Source organism: Podarcis bocagei (assembly GCF_964188305.1).
Source record: "Podarcis bocagei genome assembly, chromosome: 9".
Taxonomy (NCBI): domain Eukaryota; kingdom Metazoa; phylum Chordata; class Lepidosauria; order Squamata; family Lacertidae; genus Podarcis; species Podarcis bocagei.
In genome coordinates this window covers 72,006,294-72,025,531 of record NC_138134.1, presented here as the reverse complement: position 1 = coordinate 72,025,531, position 19,238 = coordinate 72,006,294, and the positions used below count along the sequence as shown (strand labels likewise).

The 19,238-nt window shown below is 43.2% G+C and overlaps 2 long non-coding RNA genes across 2 annotated transcripts in view; both read right to left on the bottom strand.

Annotated features, from left to right (window-relative positions):
* Window positions 1-1,310: 1,310 nt before the first annotated feature.
* LOC308594407 overlaps window positions 1,311-19,238 on the bottom strand; it is a 49,133-nt gene continuing 31,205 nt past the window's right edge. Inside the window, exons 2-3 of the long non-coding RNA XR_014011446.1 lie at window positions 3,993-4,156; window positions 1,311-3,822 (exon numbers count right to left, since the gene is read on the bottom strand). This is a non-coding gene — a long non-coding RNA (uncharacterized lncRNA). The remainder of the gene's footprint in view (window positions 3,823-3,992; window positions 4,157-19,238) is intronic.
* Window positions 6,850-18,655, bottom strand: LOC308594428. Its single transcript, XR_014011469.1, has 3 exons — window positions 18,482-18,655; window positions 17,099-17,237; window positions 6,850-6,879 (listed from the first exon to the last, which is right to left on the bottom strand). It is a non-coding gene; the product is annotated as an uncharacterized lncRNA (long non-coding RNA).

Sequence of the window (19,238 nt, the reverse complement as noted above, 5' to 3'; positions counted from 1 at the left end):
CGCTCGCCCACCCGTCCCTCCATCCCTGCACCCGGCCTCTCCCCCTCCGTCCCTGGCGCGGGGGCTGCCGGGATCCGTAGTCCCCTCGCCCTTGGGCTCCGCGCCCGCGCGGGGTGCGCAAACTACGTTTCCCAGCGTGGCCTGGCGGGCCGGGCATTTTGTTTGAAGCGCTCTTCTCCCGGCCATGGAATGAGCGCAGCGGCGGCGGCCGGGCGGGCAGGGGCTCTTCCGCGCAGACCCCGCGCAGCCTGCCTGCGCCCCCGTGGAGATCGGGCGGCAGGATGGAGCCCGGGGATCCCCGCGGAGGCGGAGCGGCGGAGGCTGCCCCCCAGGTAGGGCTGCGTCGGGGTTTTTTTATTTTTGCAATGCTGCATCCGCGCCGGAGGGGACGCATCGGACCGCGGGGAGACCCCTTGGCGGGCGTGCAAGGCAATGCATGCGTGCAGGCGTTGCATGGAGTGCAGTGCAATGCAATGGCAACGTGGCGCCCTGCATGCATGCATGCAACTTCCACCGGCGCTCTGGACTTGGCAGGTGAGGGGGGTCCCCAGTGGGCGGCAGAGAGAGCCGGGAGGGCGAAGGGGAGCCGGGGGGAGCAGCGCTGCTCCCCGAGCCGAGCCCGGGGGGAAACTTCGGCGTCGTTGCGCCGGGTGTTGGAAGCGGAGGCTGGCGGGGGCCCCTCACCTGCAAAACCTGGTCGCCTATCATATATTTCGTGCATTGCATTCATCGCCCGCTTTCTCCTCCAAGGAGCTCCCGGGGGCGCGCATGGTTCTCCCCGTGTTATCCTCGCAACAACAGCCCTGCGAGGTGGGTCAGGCGAGTGGCCCAAGGGAGCACCCAGGGATTGTCCTGGCCAGGTGGGGTGATTTGAACCCTGCTCTCTGCCCGGTCTTTGTCCTCATTTATCCCCCACATGTGCATGACTGTACATGACTGAGGTTTCCCCCCTCGTCTTGGCTATGGTGTGAGTCTGTGCTGTTAATTAATGGGGTTCTGCCTTCGGAGAAGATGAGCCAGCCCTCAAGGAGGTGATTATGTAATTTGCTAGCAATTCATGTCCCTCCCGGCGTGACGCTGCACGCTGACGTCACGGGGCTGTAATGGTGGTGTGCCTCGAGATTTTTTTCATGAAACAAGTGTGCCTTTGCCCAAAAATGGTTGGGAAACACTGCTCTAGATTAGAATATCTAGTTGGCCACTGTGATAACAAGTTGCTGGATTTAATGGGCCTTTGGTCTTGTTCAGCACCAAGGAGAGCTCCAAGTGAGCAACTTGCTCCAACTAGGGGTGGATGAGATCTGAAGCCTTTTAAAGCCTCTGCATTCAGTCTATGTCTCCTATGCCCCACATCCTACTGGAGAACTAAAACATCTTAAAAAGCCAACCCTCTGGCCTGAGGACAGCACTTCTACTGCCCTCCATGGCTTCCTACCCAGTACACTCTTTCCCCTGTTGAACTGGCAAGGAACTGAGGGAGGCATTCAGTTCCTAAGGCCCAGAGGAAGGCACCCAGAAGCATATTGGCTCCAGTTCCAATGCCCTGGTGTTGTGAGATCTGGTTCAGTGGAATCCTGCCTGCCAGTCTCATCTTCACTAGTTCTGTGATCATCCTCATCAGGATCAGAGCCAGGAACCCAGTTTGGCTTCTCAGCTGGTGGCATTGCACTGTCCAGTTATGGGCATTGCTTTACTCTAGGATCATGACATCAGTGATTGTCTTTGCAAATCTGCAAATCTGCAAACATTAGCCTCTAATACCCCCTTTGGGGTACAGCACTTGAGAGGATAGGTGCTCAATGCAGAGACGAGCTTTTTCACCAACTCTGTGGAACACCCTCTCTTCTGAAATATGAGAGTTTGCATCAGTACTGGGAGACCACTGAATCCTGAACATGCACATGTTTAGATAAGCATTCCCCTGTATTTGAACTTCTGATTTTCTTGTTCTGTTTGTTTTTAACAATTTTAATTGTCATGCTTTTTAGCTGGCTTTGTATTGAATACTTCACTTAAGAATGTTTTGATGTCCTAATCAGATTGTTAATTGTGTGTTTAACTTAAGTCCACATTTTATAATTGATTTTTTAATACCTTTAACCTACTTGGAAGCCAGCTTGGTGTATAAGCGGTATATAAATTAAATAGCAATACAAGTGAAGAGTTTATTATCCTGCCTGCCAGTTACAAAATATGCTCATCCAGATTCACAGCAAGCTGCTCTGAAGTCTCAGGACATGAATCTTGCAGGAGACTATCTGAAGAAATCTCTGCAAACAAGGAGCCTAGGGATGAAGGTTGAAATGAAACTAATTAAGAAAAAGCAGAGAGTGATTTCAGTTAAAGGATTCCTTCAGGGCTGGGTGTAGAACTGGCTAGCAGTGGACACAGACAATTGGTCTACAGCAGCTTTTTGTGTAAGAAAGCATCACTCAAGAGCATTGGCTTGTTCTGTTCTTTTGTCTGCATTCACCATAATTTATATGGCTGTCAAGGCAAGGAAAAACAGGAAAATAGGAAGCTGCTTTCTATCAAGACAGACCACTGGTCACTCTCAGCTCAGTACTGCCTGCACCAACAGGACGTGGTTTTCCCATATTTGAAGCTGGGGATTGAGCATGGGACCTTTTACCTGCAATGAAGGTCCTCTTCTGCTGAGCTATGGCCTTTCCCCAGAGGAAGAGGCTCTACACTGGGGGATCTTTGCCTCTTCATATCATATAATCACAGAATTGTAGAGTTGGGATCCCAAGGGTCATCAAGTTCAACCCCTTGCAATGCAGAAGTCTCAGCTAAAACATCCATGACACATGGCCATCCAACCTTTGCTTAAAAACCTCCATGGAAGGAGACCGCCACACAGTTGTCAAACAGCTCTTACTGTCAGAATGTTCATCCTGATGTTTAGTCAGAATCTCCTTTCTTGTCACTTGAAGTCATCGGTTTGAGTCCGACCCTCCAGAGCAGGAGAAAACAAGCTTGTTCCCTCTTCCATGTGACAGCCTTTGAGATATTTGAAGATGGCTATCATATCTCCCCTGGGCAAAGGGCTGGGTAACAGGATGCAACCACAGCTCCACATAGCATCCTCTTGCGAGGTCTCCAGCTCATTGTGAGAAGTATCAGTATCTTCAATATGTGGATGACACACAGGTCTACACCCTCCATACCATCTGAACCACAAGTAGCCAGTGCTGAACTTGTGTCTGGAGGCTGTAATGGGTTGGATGAGGGCCAATAAACTGAATCCAAACAAGTTGGAGGCACTATTGATGGGTGGTAATGTGCTCTGCATAGGGTTGTCCTTGATGGCCCTGCAACAGCAGCAATTGTAGTGTAGGATGCAGCAGCCAGAGGGCTGCTTGAGGCACCTGCCATTTAAGACCTACACTGAGATTTTGTGTTGGCTGCCTCTATATTACAGGGCTCAATTAAAACATATTAATGTTAGGTATAAAGCCCTGGTTTACTTTGGACCCACCCAAGTACTTGATGGAACTCCCCCCCCCCAATACCAGGTCCTGTGATGAGCTTGGTGGTGGCATTTCATTGTCCCACCAGTGACGGTAGCTCACTATGTAATGATACAAGATAGGACCTTCCTTGTAGGCCACTTGATTCAACTTTGTCTTCATCCAATGAGCCAATCACTTCTCCCAGCTTCCTAGTCACAGACAAGTAAGCTTCATAGATGTTCCCCTACAGTTGTATCTGCAATGATCAGGCAGATGTGATGTGGATGATGCTTAGGGGACAACCTGAGCTCCACTTCAAAAAATGTCACACAGTTGGTCGAGGAAGTGTTTCCTTGCTTCCGTGTTCCTGTGATAGACAGAGAGAGAGAGAGAGAGAGAGAGAGAGAGAGAGAGAGAGAGAGAGAGATTTGTCTACATAATTGTAGATCATCTGTGATTCTTGGCATGCGGGTTGGAGTCTCTTCCATGATAATGACTAGAGGAAAATCTGTTGGAAGATTTAATAAGTGCACTCACTTCTATAACAGCTTTTATATATGCTCAAGCTGCTCTGTCCCGACATAGAAATGCAGGGCTCGTTCAACAGTCTTTGTGCATCTCTTTTAATGACTTCATTAATCAAATCAGGTAGGGGGAAGGAGGGGCTGGGTGGGTGTTTTCTTTCAAGTCCTTTTCAATAGCTGTGGGATAAGAAGAGAATATCGGTTTAGCTGATCCTTGTAGGAGGTTATTGTGCTGTAGACACAAAGTCGATCAATCAAGCATGAATATTTTCTCTCTCCTCTTTCCCCTCTTATAGTTTTCATAAAATCTTTTTTGTTTAAAGGACTGTATAACACAGTTAACTCCCCCCCCCTCGTTAACTGTTTGAACATCCTAAGCTGGTGTATTGATCCATCTTGACCAATGTCATCTATACTTGTGGATAGTGCTTCTCTGGGGTCTGTTCCATCACCCGCTGCCTCTTTTAAGAGAAGGTGCTAGGGATCGAACCTCAAATGTAGTGCTTGGGAAGCAAATGTCTTGGCAATGAACTATGGGCCCTCTCCATCTTTTTTAAAAATGTAGAGTTTTAGGGGGGGGTTTGCAGCTGAGGTATGTTGCCAGAGTGTGCAGTTCTGTGCAGATTAGTCAAACAGTGGCAACTGAAATCTATCCTGGTGAAGAGAGCCTACACAAGGGTCTGTGCATGGATCAGAATAATGAAAGGAAATGCTTAGGGAGCACAAGAGCTAAAGGTGTTCACCCTCAAAAAATCAGTAGTAAAGCTTGCTTCTGATCAAGAAACACACCTGACCCCTGCTAATTGCTACCCCCTGTAATTTAGAAAAATTCCTTGCAATTCTAGATTATTTCTGGACCACCACCACCCTTTACTATTGAGCATAATCTAGAATCCAGCCATTTTGTGAAGAAAAGGATGCACTCCAAGGTGTCCATGTGTCCTGCTTTACAGAGGACTGTGCTTCATTTGAAGGGCACAGTCCTGTTTGGAGGGCTGTCCAATCGAAACCAAGATTAAAGAGGTTGGGGGGCCTTGGAAGTTGCTCATCAGCACTCAACTCCTGGACAGCAGACTGAGCAGCCACACAGGTCACTGTACTCCACAACAATTATTTTTGTATATCTATCTATCTATCTATCTATCTATCTATCTATCTATCTATCATCTATCTATCATCTATCATCATCTATCTATCCATCTGTCCTCTATCTATCTATCTAGATAGATAGATAGATAGAGCCAGTGTGGTGTAGTGGTTAAGAGTGGTGGACTCCTAATCTGGGGAACTGGGTTCGCATCTCCGCTCCTCCACATACAGCTGCTGGGTGACCTTGGGCTAGTCACACTTCTTTGAAGTCTTTCAGCCCCACTCACCTCACAGAGTGTTTGTTGTGGGGGAGGAAGGGAAAGGAGAATGTTAGCCGCTTTGAAACTCCTTCGGGTAGTAATAAAGTGGGTTATCAAATCCAAACTCTTCTTCGTCTATCATCTATCTATCTATCATCTATCTATCTATCTATCTGTCTGTCTGTCTGTCTGTCTTTCTATCATCTATATATCTATCTATCATCTATCTATCATCATCATTATCTATCTATCTATCTATCTACAGTGGTGCCTCGCAAGACGAAATTAATCCGTTCCGCGAGTCTCTTCGTCTTGCGGTTTTTTCGTCTTGCGAAGCACGGCTATTAGCGGCTTAGCGGCTTAGCGGCTATTAGCGGCTTAGCGGCTATTAACGGCTTAGCGGCTTAGCGGCTATTAACGGCTTAGTGGCTTAGCAGCTTTAAGAAAAAGGAAACAAACTTGCCAGAACTCGCAAGACGTTTCGTCTTGCGAAGCAAGCCCATAGGGAAATTCGTCTTGCGGAACGACTCAAAAAACGGAAAACTCTTTTGTCTAGCGAGTTTTTCGTCTTGCGAGGCATTTGTCTTGTGGGGCACCACTGTATCTATCATCTATCATCTATCATCTATCATCTATCATCTATCATCTATCATCTATCATCTATCATCTATCATCTATCATCTATCATCTATCATCTATCATCTATCATCTATCAAGCATCTATCATCTAAATCAACATACGCAATGATTTGGAAATCTGTACCCTCTTCCTTTGGTGTTGGCATTCCCTCTCACTGATTTGGCAAAGTGTAAATGACCACCCTAATGCCCTCCCATCTTTCATGGGGTGGCCTAGCCAACATAAAGGCCAAGCATGGATAAGGATTGATGGCATCATCAGCCCATATTGGCATGCCAAGCTTCATAGCAGGGCATCAGTACAAGGAAGGGATTTTCAGGCTTGCTTCTATCCATAAAGTCACCTTATACAGTGGTACCTCAGTTTTCAAACGTAATCCATTCCGGAAGACTGTTTAAGTTCTGAAACATTCAAAAGTTGAAACTCAGTAGCCGACAGCTAGGCTTTAGGGTTTTGCACTCAGTGGAAGTTGTGTTTCCTGTTCGACTTCTGAGGCGCGTTCTGCGTTTACAGTGTTTGAGTTCTGAAATGTTCAGAAAGAGGCATTCGAAAACCAAGGTACCACTTTATCTGTATATTTTTATGGGGGGGGGGATGTTATACGTCTCTGAGTTACTGTCTCCTCTCCACTTGGATATGCATTTCAGGTTCCAAGCCACTCTATAAAATGAAGATCTGCCTTCCTCATTCACTGTAATGGGTAATTAAGAAAATAAATAAATCTGTAAACCCCCCCTCCATTTTGGCCAAAGTGCATGAAATTTATCAGCACAGAAGCCCTTCCAGAGTGGATTAAGCATGCCATGTTTTAATTTTTATAAGGGAAGGCTTTTGGTGGAGGAAGTAAAGAGATTTCATGTTCCTCCATAATCCTTTATGGAAAGGGAATGTGAGTTTCATCTCTTTCTTACCTTAAAATAATTAAGAGGTGGCCAAGTGGTGTGAATTCTCATTTGTACATTTAAAAAAGAAAATGTTGCAGCTTCACAGTGGGAGTGTTTGTGTGTTCCATATTCTTGCAGGCATTCCAGTATGTCTTTACAGGTCTCTGCCAGGCCTTACAACATCCTGAAATGCTCCCTGTGGAGTTCTAAAGAATTATAGAATCATAGTTGTGAGGTACCCCAAGGGTCATCTAGTCCAACGTCCTGCAACACAGGAATCACAACTAAAGAATCCCTGACAGATAGCCACCTGATCTCTGTTTTAAAAGCTCCCATGATGAAGAGTCCACCACTTTCCAAGCTAGACCTTTCCAATGTCAAACAGCTCTTACTGCCAGGAACTTCTTCCTAATGTTTAGTCAGAATCTCCTTTCTGGAAATTTGGATCCATTGGTTCAGGTCCTACCCTCTGAAGCAGCAGAAAACAAGCTTCCTCCATCATCCATGTGACAGCCCTGGGTTGGGCTGTTCTTTGTTGTTAAAGCAGAGCAACATCAGATTTTTTCATTTGGGGGTTTTTAAACTTAACTTAAGCTCTTAACTTTTTTTTTCCAAAGAAACTCCTCCGCTGCTGTGCTATAATGAAAACAATCCAGAGCTCTTCAGTTTTCCACAGCAACAACTTTGACTCTTGCAAGTATATATACAGGGAGATAGAGAAGGAGAAAGAGAGAGGTGCCAGGATGATGTTTTCTAGTCTAGCCTCCTCCCTGATGTATGAGTGTCACAGCCGAACTATGCTAACAGCACTGAGTAGGTGTAGACAAACAGAAAAGTGTTCAGACGTCTTTTGCGTGGGATTCACTGACAATTAGCCAAGGTTAACAGCAGAACGTTTATTTGTCTGAGGAACAATTCAATCACATGCAAGCAAAACTGAAATCTGAGGCAAATATCATGAGCACTTGTCATCTCCTGACCTCATTCCCATCCTGCTAATTTCTTCTACCTTCCACCTTCTTCCAACTAGATTATAGCATAACTTTGTGGTGTGTGGGGTTTGTGTGTGTGTGTGTGTGTGTGTTCAAGTTTCCATAGAGGAATGTTCAGGCATACAGTCCTTGCAGAAGTGGCACTGTGGAGGAACAGTTTTGCTGTGGGTTGTAGCCAATGAGAATGTTAGAGAACAAGAGAGAGCTCTGGTCAAATAAGGAAGTAGCAAAGAGAACTGTCACACCAGATAATAAAGTATCTTGGCACCAATAGGCTAAAACAGGGATGACCTATTCCCTCTAGTGTGGTTCCCTCTAAATGTTTTCTCTCATCTGCCCCACATGCATGGCCAGGGGTGATGGGAGTTGTAGTCTGACAACACCTTGAGAGCACCTCATTGGGTATCTTGAGCTACAACATGCTAATCTCCACAAATTTCCCATTTCCAATCACAAGAACATAAGAAGAGATATTGCTTCTGCTACTACACCTCTCAGGACAAGCAACAGGAAAACAATCCATGTTAGCATTCAAAGTGCAGACTTAACCTAGGGATCAAGGGATGCTCTTAATTGGTACATCTTAATTGGTGCAGCTGGTATAGTTTTCTGAGCTGAAGTAAACTGAGTGTACAGGAATATGCTTCTGACATTCACAAATGATCAGAGGCCGGAGTTCATAGTCCTTGCATTTTTTTAAGCTGTTTGTCACCTCTGAAGACACAAAGCGCATTTACTTTCATCTTAAGCGCTTGCTTTCCAAAAAGGTTCCTCTAACATCTCCCTATCTCCCCACTCTGTATGTAATTCCTTCCTCATAGGACATCATTCAATAAAAAAGGTAGTGGAGATGGGCATTCTGCTTTGGTTCAAGTCTTATGCTATAATTTCTTGTGAGCATTAACATTTCTGGCAATCTCACAGGTTCTAAATATTGAATGATGATAATGATGGTGATGCATTATCTATAAAGTAACAACCATCTATGAAGCTCCATCTAGTATTTGCTGTACTGTCGTACCTCAGGTTACATACACTTCAGGTTGCATACGCTTCAGGTTACAGACTCCGCTAACCCAGAAATAGTGCTTCAGGTTAAGAACTTTGCTTCAAGAGGAGAACAGAAATCGTGTGGTGGCGGCACAGCGGCAGCAGAAGGCCCCATTAGCTATGAAGGAATGGGTTTCCCAAAACCCAAAACTGACTGTGCAGGCAGTTTGAAACTGCACCAAAATCCCTCTTTTCCCTTAGCTAAAATCCATTAACTTTTTTTTTTTTCCAGGTAAGTATTTATTGATTTTCCAAAAAATAAAAACAGAAAGAAAATAAAGAATAAAGGATAAGATTTCAAAGCAAAATTTAAGAAAAGAAAAACAGCGCAGAATAGATACTCCATATATACAAAGGAATTTTTACATCTATCAAATTAACATAGTCATTTCTTTCTGGACTTCCTTCAGCCCGCCCGTGAATCTTCCACAATAAGAATCGGAAGTACACATTACCTATTATGTATTGCCGTTTAATACTCTTATACCTCTGTTTTTCTAGGGCAATACCTCTTCCTCTTTTACAGTGCTTCTCTAAATCCCCTTAGCGTTATTTGACCTTCACTAAGGTGTTCCAAGTAATCTGCATATTTCCCCCAGTCCTTGACAAAATTTTGGTCTCTTAGGTGTCTGATCTTACCCGTTAACCTATCCAAGTCTGAGTATTCTAATAATTTCGATCTCCACTCCTCTATTGTTGGCATTTCCTTTTTTTTCCACTTTTGGGCAAGGACTATCCTTGCAGCTGTTGTTGCATAATACATAAATTTATGATCTTTCTTTTTAATTTCGTTCCCTAATATTCCTAACAGAAAAATTTCGGATTTTTTAATGAATGTATACTTTAAAACCTTTTTTAGTTCAGTGTAGACTTCTTCCCAAAATTCTCGCACTCTCTTGCACTCCCACCACATGTGGTAGAAGGCACCCTCCTTCTCCTCGCACTTCCAGCATTTACTGTCTACTTTGTACATTCTTGACAATTTCACAGGTGTTATATACCACCTGTGAAACATCTTCATAACGTTCTCTTTCACAGTCATACATGCCGTAAAGTTCAGGCCCTCCTTCCATAAATTCTCCCAGTCTTCAAATTGTATAGCGTGGCCTACATCATTAGCCCATCGAATCATTACTGTCTTAACTTCTTCATCTGCCAAATTCCAATCCAACAACATTTTATACATTTTAGATATTATTTTCTCCTCGCAATTTATAATTTCCCTCTGAAATCTTGATTCTTTATCTACATATCCTCTATCTTTGGCCTCTTTTCTAAACATTTCGTTAACTTGGTGGTGGTGCAACCAGTCATACACATACCCCTTAATCTGCTCATACGGCTTTAATTTCCATTTCCCATTCTCTTTCATTAGCAGTTGTTCATATGTTGCCCAATCCCCACTCATGTTAATTTTCTTGATGCTCATCACTTCGAGGGGTGAGAGCCAGTGTGGAATCTTAGGTTCGAGTATGTTCTTATACTTTTCCCATACTTCAATAAGTGGGCCTCTGAAAATATGATCTTCAAACCCCTTATGTGATTTCCTCCTACCGGACCACAGGTAGGCATGCCAACCGAACCTGTTATTAAATCCTTCTAAATCCAGTAACTCCTTGTTCTTTAACTTAACCCAATCTTTTATCCAACAGAGACATACTGCTTCGTAATAAATACCCAGGTCCGGTAAGGCAAAGCCTCCCCTTTCTTTCCTATCTGTCAACAGTTTATATTTTATACGAGGTTTTTTGCCCTGCCATATAAATCTTGATAATACTCTCTGCCATTCTTTAAACATTCTACTTCCCTTAATTATGGGAATGCTCTGAAATAGAAATAATACCCTCGGTAGAACGTTCATCTTAATGGTATTAATCCTTCCCCACAACGACAATTTCAGTCTTCCCCATGTTTCCAGATCTTTTCTTATTTCTCTCCACACTGGCTCATAATTGTTTTTATATAGATCTATATTTTTTGGCGTGAGCCAAATCCCTAAATATTTTATTTTCTTAACCACCTGTATCTGTGACTGTTCTTGGATTGTTTCTGTTGTTCTTTGGTCTATATTCTTAACCATCATCTTTGTTTTCTTTTTGTTTAGTTTGAAGCCAGCTAATTCTCCAAATTGCTCTATCTCCTTTAGAATTTCTTCTATTGTAGTTATAGGGTCTTCCGTCATTATAACAAGGTCATCTGCGAAGGCTTTTGTCTTATAGGCGTGTTGTCCTATTGTCACTCCTTTAATTTTCTCATTTTGTCTGATTGAGTTTAGCAGAGTTTCCAAAACCATTACAAACAACAGCGGTGAAAGTGGGCATCCCTGTCTTGTACCCTTCTGTATCTTAATTTCTTCTGTTACAATGTTATTTATAATCAGTTTGGCCTTTTGCTCTCTGTATATTGCATTCACCCCATTATAAAAGTTCCTACCTACTTCCAGGTGTTCTAAGTTCTTCATCATAAAATCCCATGCCACATTGTCAAACGCTTTTTCGGCGTCTACAAACATCATTGTCACCTGCTTATCAATTCTCACCGATAGAAATTCAAGCATATTAATTATATTTCTTATATTATCCCTCATATTCCTGCCTGGAAGAAACCCGGCCTGATCTTTATGAATAGTTTCCACCAAAATAGACTTCAGTCTTCTCGCTAGGATGCCTGCAAATATTTTATAATCCGTGTTCAACAACGAAATTGGCCTATAATTTTTGACCTGGGTTAGGTCTGCATCCTGTTTCGGGATTAGAGTAATAAACGCCTCCTTCCAGGTCTCCGGGATTTCTCCTTTTCTTAAAACATTGTTCATAGTTTCCTTCAAAGGGTTCAGAAGCACTGATTTCATCTCTTTGTAATAACTTGCTGTGAATCCGTCGGGTCCCGGAGCCTTCCCTCTTTTTAGATCTTTAATTACCTCTTCTATCTCTTCTATTTCGATTGGCTTATTTAGACGTTGCTTTCCATCAATTGGGATTTTCTGTATCATTTTCTCTTTCAGAAATCTTTCTATCTTCCTTAAATTATTTCTCTCTTTCTTTTTATAAAGGCTTCTGTAATAGTTTAAAAACTCTTTCCTAATTCCTTTTGGATCAGTAACCTCTTCCCCTTCTATTACAATTCTGTTTATTGTACTTTGTTCTTTTCTCTTCTTAATTTGCCACGCCAGCCACTTTCCAGATTTATTTGAAAATTCAAAACTCTTTTGTCTTAGCTTTTTGATATTCCACTCTATCTCTCTGTTTAATATCGCTGCAAATTGGGCTTGGAGAATTTTTATGTTTTCTTTTATTTTCTGAGAGTTGGGCTTCCTAATCAATTTTTGCTCGCTTTCCATAATCTGTCTTAAAATTTCCTCTTTTCCTTTCTCTCTGTTCCTGTTTTTAATCGCGTTCTGCTGGATAAAATATCCTCTAATCACAGCCTTGCTGGCATCCCAGATTATATTAATATTTGTACCTTTGTCTCGGTTATCCATAAAGTATTCAGACAGCTTTTTATGTGCGTTTTCTACAATTCTTTGGTCATTTAAGAGGTAATCTTTTAGCTTCCATCTAAAAGTTCTTCTATCGTAACTCTCCAGTTCCCATTCTATCGGACTGTGGTCAGAAATCACTCTCGGTTTTATATCAATTTTTTTTACCCTGGGACATAGTTCATTTGATATCCAAACCTGATCAATCCGTGACATCGAGTTGTGTGGCTCGGAGTGGAATGTATATTGTTTATCCAAGGGGTGTCTGAGACGCCAAATATCCATCAAATTACAGTTTTTAACCATTGAAAAAAATGATTTTGGCAGCTTCCCTTCCTTACTTACTCCTTCCCTCAATCTGTCCATTTCTACAGAAGTTACACCATTCATATCTCCCATAAGAATGATTTTCTGATCCATATATTCTGTGATTTTCATTTCAAGGTGTTTATAGAATTCGGTCTTATTATTATTTGGTGCATAAATCCCAATCACAATTAAACTCTCTCCTTGCCAACTGATCCGAACAGCAACCATCCTCCCCTCCTCATCTCTAAATATTTGTTTGGCTTCAATCTTATTTTTAATGTACAACACAACCCCTCTTTTCTTTTCTTTATCGGAGGACTCAAACTCTATTCCCAGTCTTTTGTTAATTAGCAATTTTTTATGCTTATTAGCCACGTGCGTCTCTTGGAGACAGATGATGTCCAAATTTTTCTTTTTCAAGAATTGTTCAATTTTATTCCTCTTTTTTTTCTCATTTATTCCGTTAACATTCCAACTTAAAAACTTTAACCCCATATTGCCTAACATTCACTAAACTTTTCTCTCTTTTCCTTCTTTCCCCTCTTTCTTCCCTGTCTCCTTCCTTTATTGGTTTTCTGTGCTTTCTTCCTCCCCTTCCTCCTCTTCCTCTTCTTCTGATCCGCTTCCGTTCGTTTCTTGTTCGTCCTCTGTCCTCTTATTTCTAGGTGATCCTTCCTCTACTTCTCTTACTCCACCTTCCTCTGTTCTTAATTCCTTATATTTCCTCAGGAATTTCCCGGTCTCTTCTGAGTTCATTAGTCTATGTCTTTTCCCTTTATATTCGAATGATATTCCCTCAGGGAACTCCCATCTAAATTCAATTCTATTCTTTTTCAAAGTCTGTGCTAGTGGTTTATAAAAGTCTCTTCGTTTAAGTAGTCTAATTGGGACATCTTTGAAAATAATTATATAATTTCCCCCTATATTTAGTCTTTTTTCTCTGTTCTTTTGCAACACCTTGTTTCGAAATTCTTTGTCTCTAAATGTTATCAGACAGTCGCCTGTAAACTTTTTGGATTTTGATGTTTTGGTACGCATTCTAAATGCATTCTGTACGTTTCCAGTCATTTCTTCTAGTGTCACATCCATCCAAGCCGCCAGTTCTCTTATCAGTATTTCTTTTATGTTCTCACCTTGTATCTCCGGGATGGCTCTCAACCTAAGATTCACCTCTCTCTGTCGGAGTTCATTCATTGCGATAACATCTTTTAACTCCTCTTGCGCTCTATTTAAATCCGACATTTCAACTTTAATTCTTTCCTTATCCCGTTTAATATCCTTTAATTCCAATTTTGTCTTCTTCACCCCTTCTTCTACATTTTGCGTTCTTTTAAATATTTCTTTAATCTGGCCTTTAATTTCATTTACTGTTTCGTCTATTTTTTTATCCATGTTACCAATTTTACTATCCACTTGTTCTAACTTCTGCTCTAAATTGTTTTGACTCTGCTTAATTTCCACTAGCATTTTCATAATATCTGTCTTGGGATCAGGTTCTTGTTTAGATCCCCTCCTTTCTCCGGGGGTCCCCCCGTTCATACCTTTCTTGACCGTATGTGACATCTTATGCTCCTATGTTTTCTCTTATATTTTCTCCGCCTCCCCTTACCGTACTCAATCTCCCCCCTCCACAATTTCCCTTTCACTAGCAGTTTCGTATAAATATATTATTTCCTGCTCAGACATTTACCAATCCCATAACTCTCCCCAACACTGCTCTTTTCTGTCCAGAGCAGTTCCACAATCCAGTGGATAAACAGTCTAATATCTGCTAAAGAAAGGTGGGATAGAGGAGAACTAAGAGAAAAATCAAAAAAGGGGGGGGGGGAAACGTGGAAGGGAGTCCACAAGTAAGTCCATTAATTTTAGTCTATCCGCTAGAGGTCGCTAAGTCCCTTCAAAGTATCACCGTTTCCAAGATGTCGCCATTTCCTATTTTCTAGAACGGTCCAAACGATCCGTCTTTTCTATCCAGCAGTCCTGAAGAGTAGGAAAGGAAAGAGAAAGGAAATAAGGGGCAAAAGGGGGAGAAATATGTTTGTAGAGAGACCAAAGTGAATATGTATATCTCTCCGCGGGAGCGAGTGTAAGCACCTTTTTCCTCAGTCTACCACACTCTGCAGTCTGCAGTCTGTTAACAGTAGTGGAGCCTTCTTTTCCGGTTCACCTTCCCTTTATCTTTCAAGTTCAAAACGCGGATGAAAAGCTCCTTTCGTTTTCCCCCCTCCGTTTCCTCAAGGACTCTCAACAGCAACTGTGTGTCCCTGGTCTCCTCCTTCCTCCCACCGGTCTTTTGATATTTAGTCTCTAAATAAAGTTCGCTTGGTAAGGGAGATAGATAGGAAGAGAAACAAAGTGTCCGCCAAGGCAACTCACTTTCGTTTTTTCCCAGCACTGAAGTCGCGCTGTGCTGAGCAGATTTCGTTTCAGGCTGAACTCCGCTTAATTCTTAGATCTCCTCCCGACTTCCTTGTTGTTATTTTCACACTTTTAAAGGTTCTTGGTTGGAGTTTCTTTGCGTGAGAATGCAGCGCTTTCGCACCAAGCTCAGGGCTTCGCTAAATGGAGGTCGGCAATGGCTTCCCTCGACCGCTAAACAGCAACGCCGTACTCTTCGCTCCGAAATTCGGGGCTACCTGACGGCCAAACCGTTCGCTTTCCGTCGCTACGGGAACCAGATTCTCTGAACTCCCTCCAGAGACGTTTTCGGGGGGCCTCCGCGCCCTGGGGCACCCCCAAACCTCCAAAATAGCCCGGGGTTTTCCCTCACGGCAAAACCCCCGCTTGTAACGCGATCGCGCAGCACCGGAAGTCCCCGCTAAAATCCATTAACTTGAGCTCTGAGTCAATGTATAAACAAAACCTCGGCTGTGCTCAAAGCTCTCTCCCTTATCAGTCAGTGATGGCAATGAGTGACCTTGCCAAGTTCCAGTAGAGCAGGGATGATGCGTCTGTACCTTATCTTATGTCCTGACCACAAACACAAAGACCACAGACCCAGTCCGGAAACAATGCCAAAAGCGTGTTCTCGGAGATGATGACCTCTTTCTCCAAGATAAGAGTAGGAAGAGGAAGATCCTTTTATGGTCAGAAGTACAGGAAGGAATTCCCTTTTATGGTTAAGAATACCAGAGCAAGAACATATGTGATGTCAACCTGCATACATAGGCTGACGTGGTTGGATTTATATGGGAAGGAGGGAGAGGGTGCCTGGAGGATATATATACTGCATGAAACTTGTCATTTCTTTGGACTTGCTGTGGACTTGATCACGCAAGTGCCTTCTGCTATCCGGAGAGCAGAATAAACTCTTTCTTTGAATCAACCTCGGGTTCATTTGACTTCCTTCCTCCTGTCCGGGAGCAATGCAGACCCAATCAGTGAACTCCAATAAGGCTACAGCTAAAGTGGTGCTTCAGGTGAAGAATAGTTTCAGGTTAAGAACGGACCTCCGGAACGAATTAAGTACTTAACCGGAGGTACCACTGTACTGTGATAAGCTATTAAGCCTGACATCCTATACATGTAAAAGCTCCTTCAGTGGAGGTTTTTAAGAAGAAGTTGCATGGCCATAGATGCCTTGGTTGAGATTCCTGAATTACAGGGGGTTGAACTCAGAGTCCCTCAGGGCCATTCAACCTCGGCTTAAAAACCTCCAAGAAAGGAGAGTCCACATCTTTCTGAGGGAGACCGTTCCACTGTCAAATAGCTCTTACTGTCAGAATGTTCATCCTGATGTTTAGTCAGAATCTCCTTTCTTGTCACTTGAAGCCATCGGTTTGAGTCCAACCCACAAAAGCAGGGAAAAAACAAGCTTGCTCCATCTTCCATGTGGCAGCCCTTGAGATATTTGAAGATGGTTATCATATCTCCCCTGGGTGTAGGGCTGGGTAACAGGATGCAACCAGAACTCCATCTAGTATCCTCTTGCGAGGTCTCCAGCTCATTGTGAGAGGTATCCATATCTTCAATATGTGGATGACACACAGGACTACACCCTCCATACCATCTGAATCACAAGTAGCCATTTCAGCGCTGAACTTGTGTCTGGAGGCTGTAATGGGTTGGATGTGGGCCAATAAACTGAATCCAAAGAGGTTGGAGGCATTATTGATGGGTAGTATTGTCCTCTGCATAGGGTTGTTCTTGATGCCCTGCTACAGTAGCAATTGTACTGTAGGATGCAGCAGCCAAAGGGCTGCTTGAGGCACCTGTCATTTAAGACCTACACTGAGATTTTGTGCTGGCTGCCTCTATATTACAGGGCTCAATTAAAACATATTGATGTTAGGTATAAAGCCTTGAATGACTTTGGACCCACCCAAGTGCTTGTTGGAACTCCTCTCCCCACCCCATACCAGGGTCTATGATGAGCTTGGGGATGGCTTTCATTGTTCCACCAGTGATGGCAGCTCACCGTGTAATGATGTAGGATAGAATCTTCTTTGTAGGTGACTTGCTTCAGTTTTGTCTTCATCCAGTGAACCAATCACTTCTTCTCTTTCAGCTTCCTAGTCACAGAAATAGGCTTCATAGATGTTCCCCTACAGTTGTATCTGCAATAATCAGGCAGATGTGATGTACATGATATTTAGGGGACAAGAACAATCTAGAGGACCACACACAGATGTGGCTGACCAGGGGGCATGGGGCTGCTATACTGTGATCCCAGCAGGTGGGTCGCTGTTTAGTTCCAGGATGGGTGATACTGCAGGGAGCTGAGCACAATGCAAACACAAGAGCACCGGAATTTCTCTGCTGATTTGTTTGCATCAAGCCAACCTCTCTATCACCTCTTGAAGTGGAAAAGCTGCAAAACCCTTTATTTCTGAGTCCAGCTTCAGGTATCCGACTGGTCATGTTGTGCGGATACTTCATTATCGTCTTCCAAAGCGAAGACTCTATTCTGAACTTAAAAATGGAAAGTGTAATGCTAGTGGTCAACAAAAGAGGCTTAAAGACTCCCTCAAAGCAAATCTTAAAAACTGTAATATAAACACAAACAACTGGGAAACACTGGCTTGAGAGCGCTCCAATTGGAGAACAGCCTTTACCAAAGGTGTCATGGGCTTTGAAGACCCTTGAACTCAGGACGAAAGGGAGAAACATGTTAAGAGGAAGGCACACTTGGCAAACCCTCACCGTGATCAACTCCCACCTGGAAACCTATGTCTCGACTGTGAAAGAACGTGTGGATCCAGAATTGGCCTCCACAGTCACTTACAGACTCACTGTTAAGATCGTGTTCATGGAAGACAATCTTACTTGGCTATGACGGATCACCAAAGAAGAAGAAGTAGGAGCCTTAATGCTGACTGGCAGAGTGAAAAACAATTCCAGATAAATTGCAAGGAGGGCCCAGCACTTAACACAAAGAACTTGGGTTCAATAAGTGTTTTCAATGACTGGAGTGGCAGAAGGTTGAGAACAAACAGCTAATAACAGGTTTTACTGTTGTTATTCTGTCTCTCACAGCTACAATAAACCTACCATTAAAATTATGGACTGGTCACTTCTTCGTCAGAGGGCAAACGGGCAAATTTAGCAGGGGATCAAATACTTTTTCCCCTCACTGTATATATATATTTGTGTGTGTGTGTGTATACATATATATATATATGTATGTATAGCTAAAATATATAATATATAGGTAATATATTGCCTATATAGGGATTGTGCTATCTCACAGACTCTTTGGGACTCTATCCAGTAATACATTGCTGAATAAAGTCTAACTAATTGGAAATCTGGTTTGAACCTCCATATTGAACCCACAAAGGGAATTTTCTCCCTCACTCACCCTTTTTCTTCCTGGCAAACATCAGCACCCCACCTGTCAGCAAGCCAGTGTAGCAACTTTGCCCCACTCATCAAGTTGCTTTGGGCCATGGGTTCCCCACCTCTGCAGCACATGATGGGCAAAACGGCAATGAGAGGGGCACAAATGCATGCTTCTCCGGCACAAACCTGCAGCCCCGACCCGGAAGAGAACAAAAGAGTTAATGAATCATTTCTGTTGCCTGACTTTGCTGTAATGTGTGGACATCTTAATGACAAGATGGCTGTACAAAGAACATAATCCCTTCCCACTGAAGCTCTCGAAAGAATGCTGCATACTCAGAGAAGAACAAAAGCCACAGAGGTTGAGGCACCGAGGCGTGAGGTTATCGTTGCCATGCTTGTAACTTTGTACTGTCAGGAGCTCCTTTGTGTTCCTCTATCATGTGTCTTTGGGGAGCAAGGATATATTAAGTTGTGCAGCAGACTTGTGGCACGTGCTGCTACAAGTGTAATAATAATCGTAATTGCTAGATGATCTGGCAGATGGTTCTTCACACAAGCTTCCAGAATCTCTTTTTCATCTTAATGGGCAGTGGTTACCTTTATGCATACCTTTATTTATTAACATGTGAAAAGAGAGAGAAAACAAAGGAGGGGGTAAGTGCAATGTTTATCGCTTACTTGTCTTTCTGGCTCATGTAAAACAGGGGTGGGGAACATTTGGCCCATTTCAAGGTCTCCCGTGGAGCCCTGCCTCCTCCCTCTTTCCTCTTCTC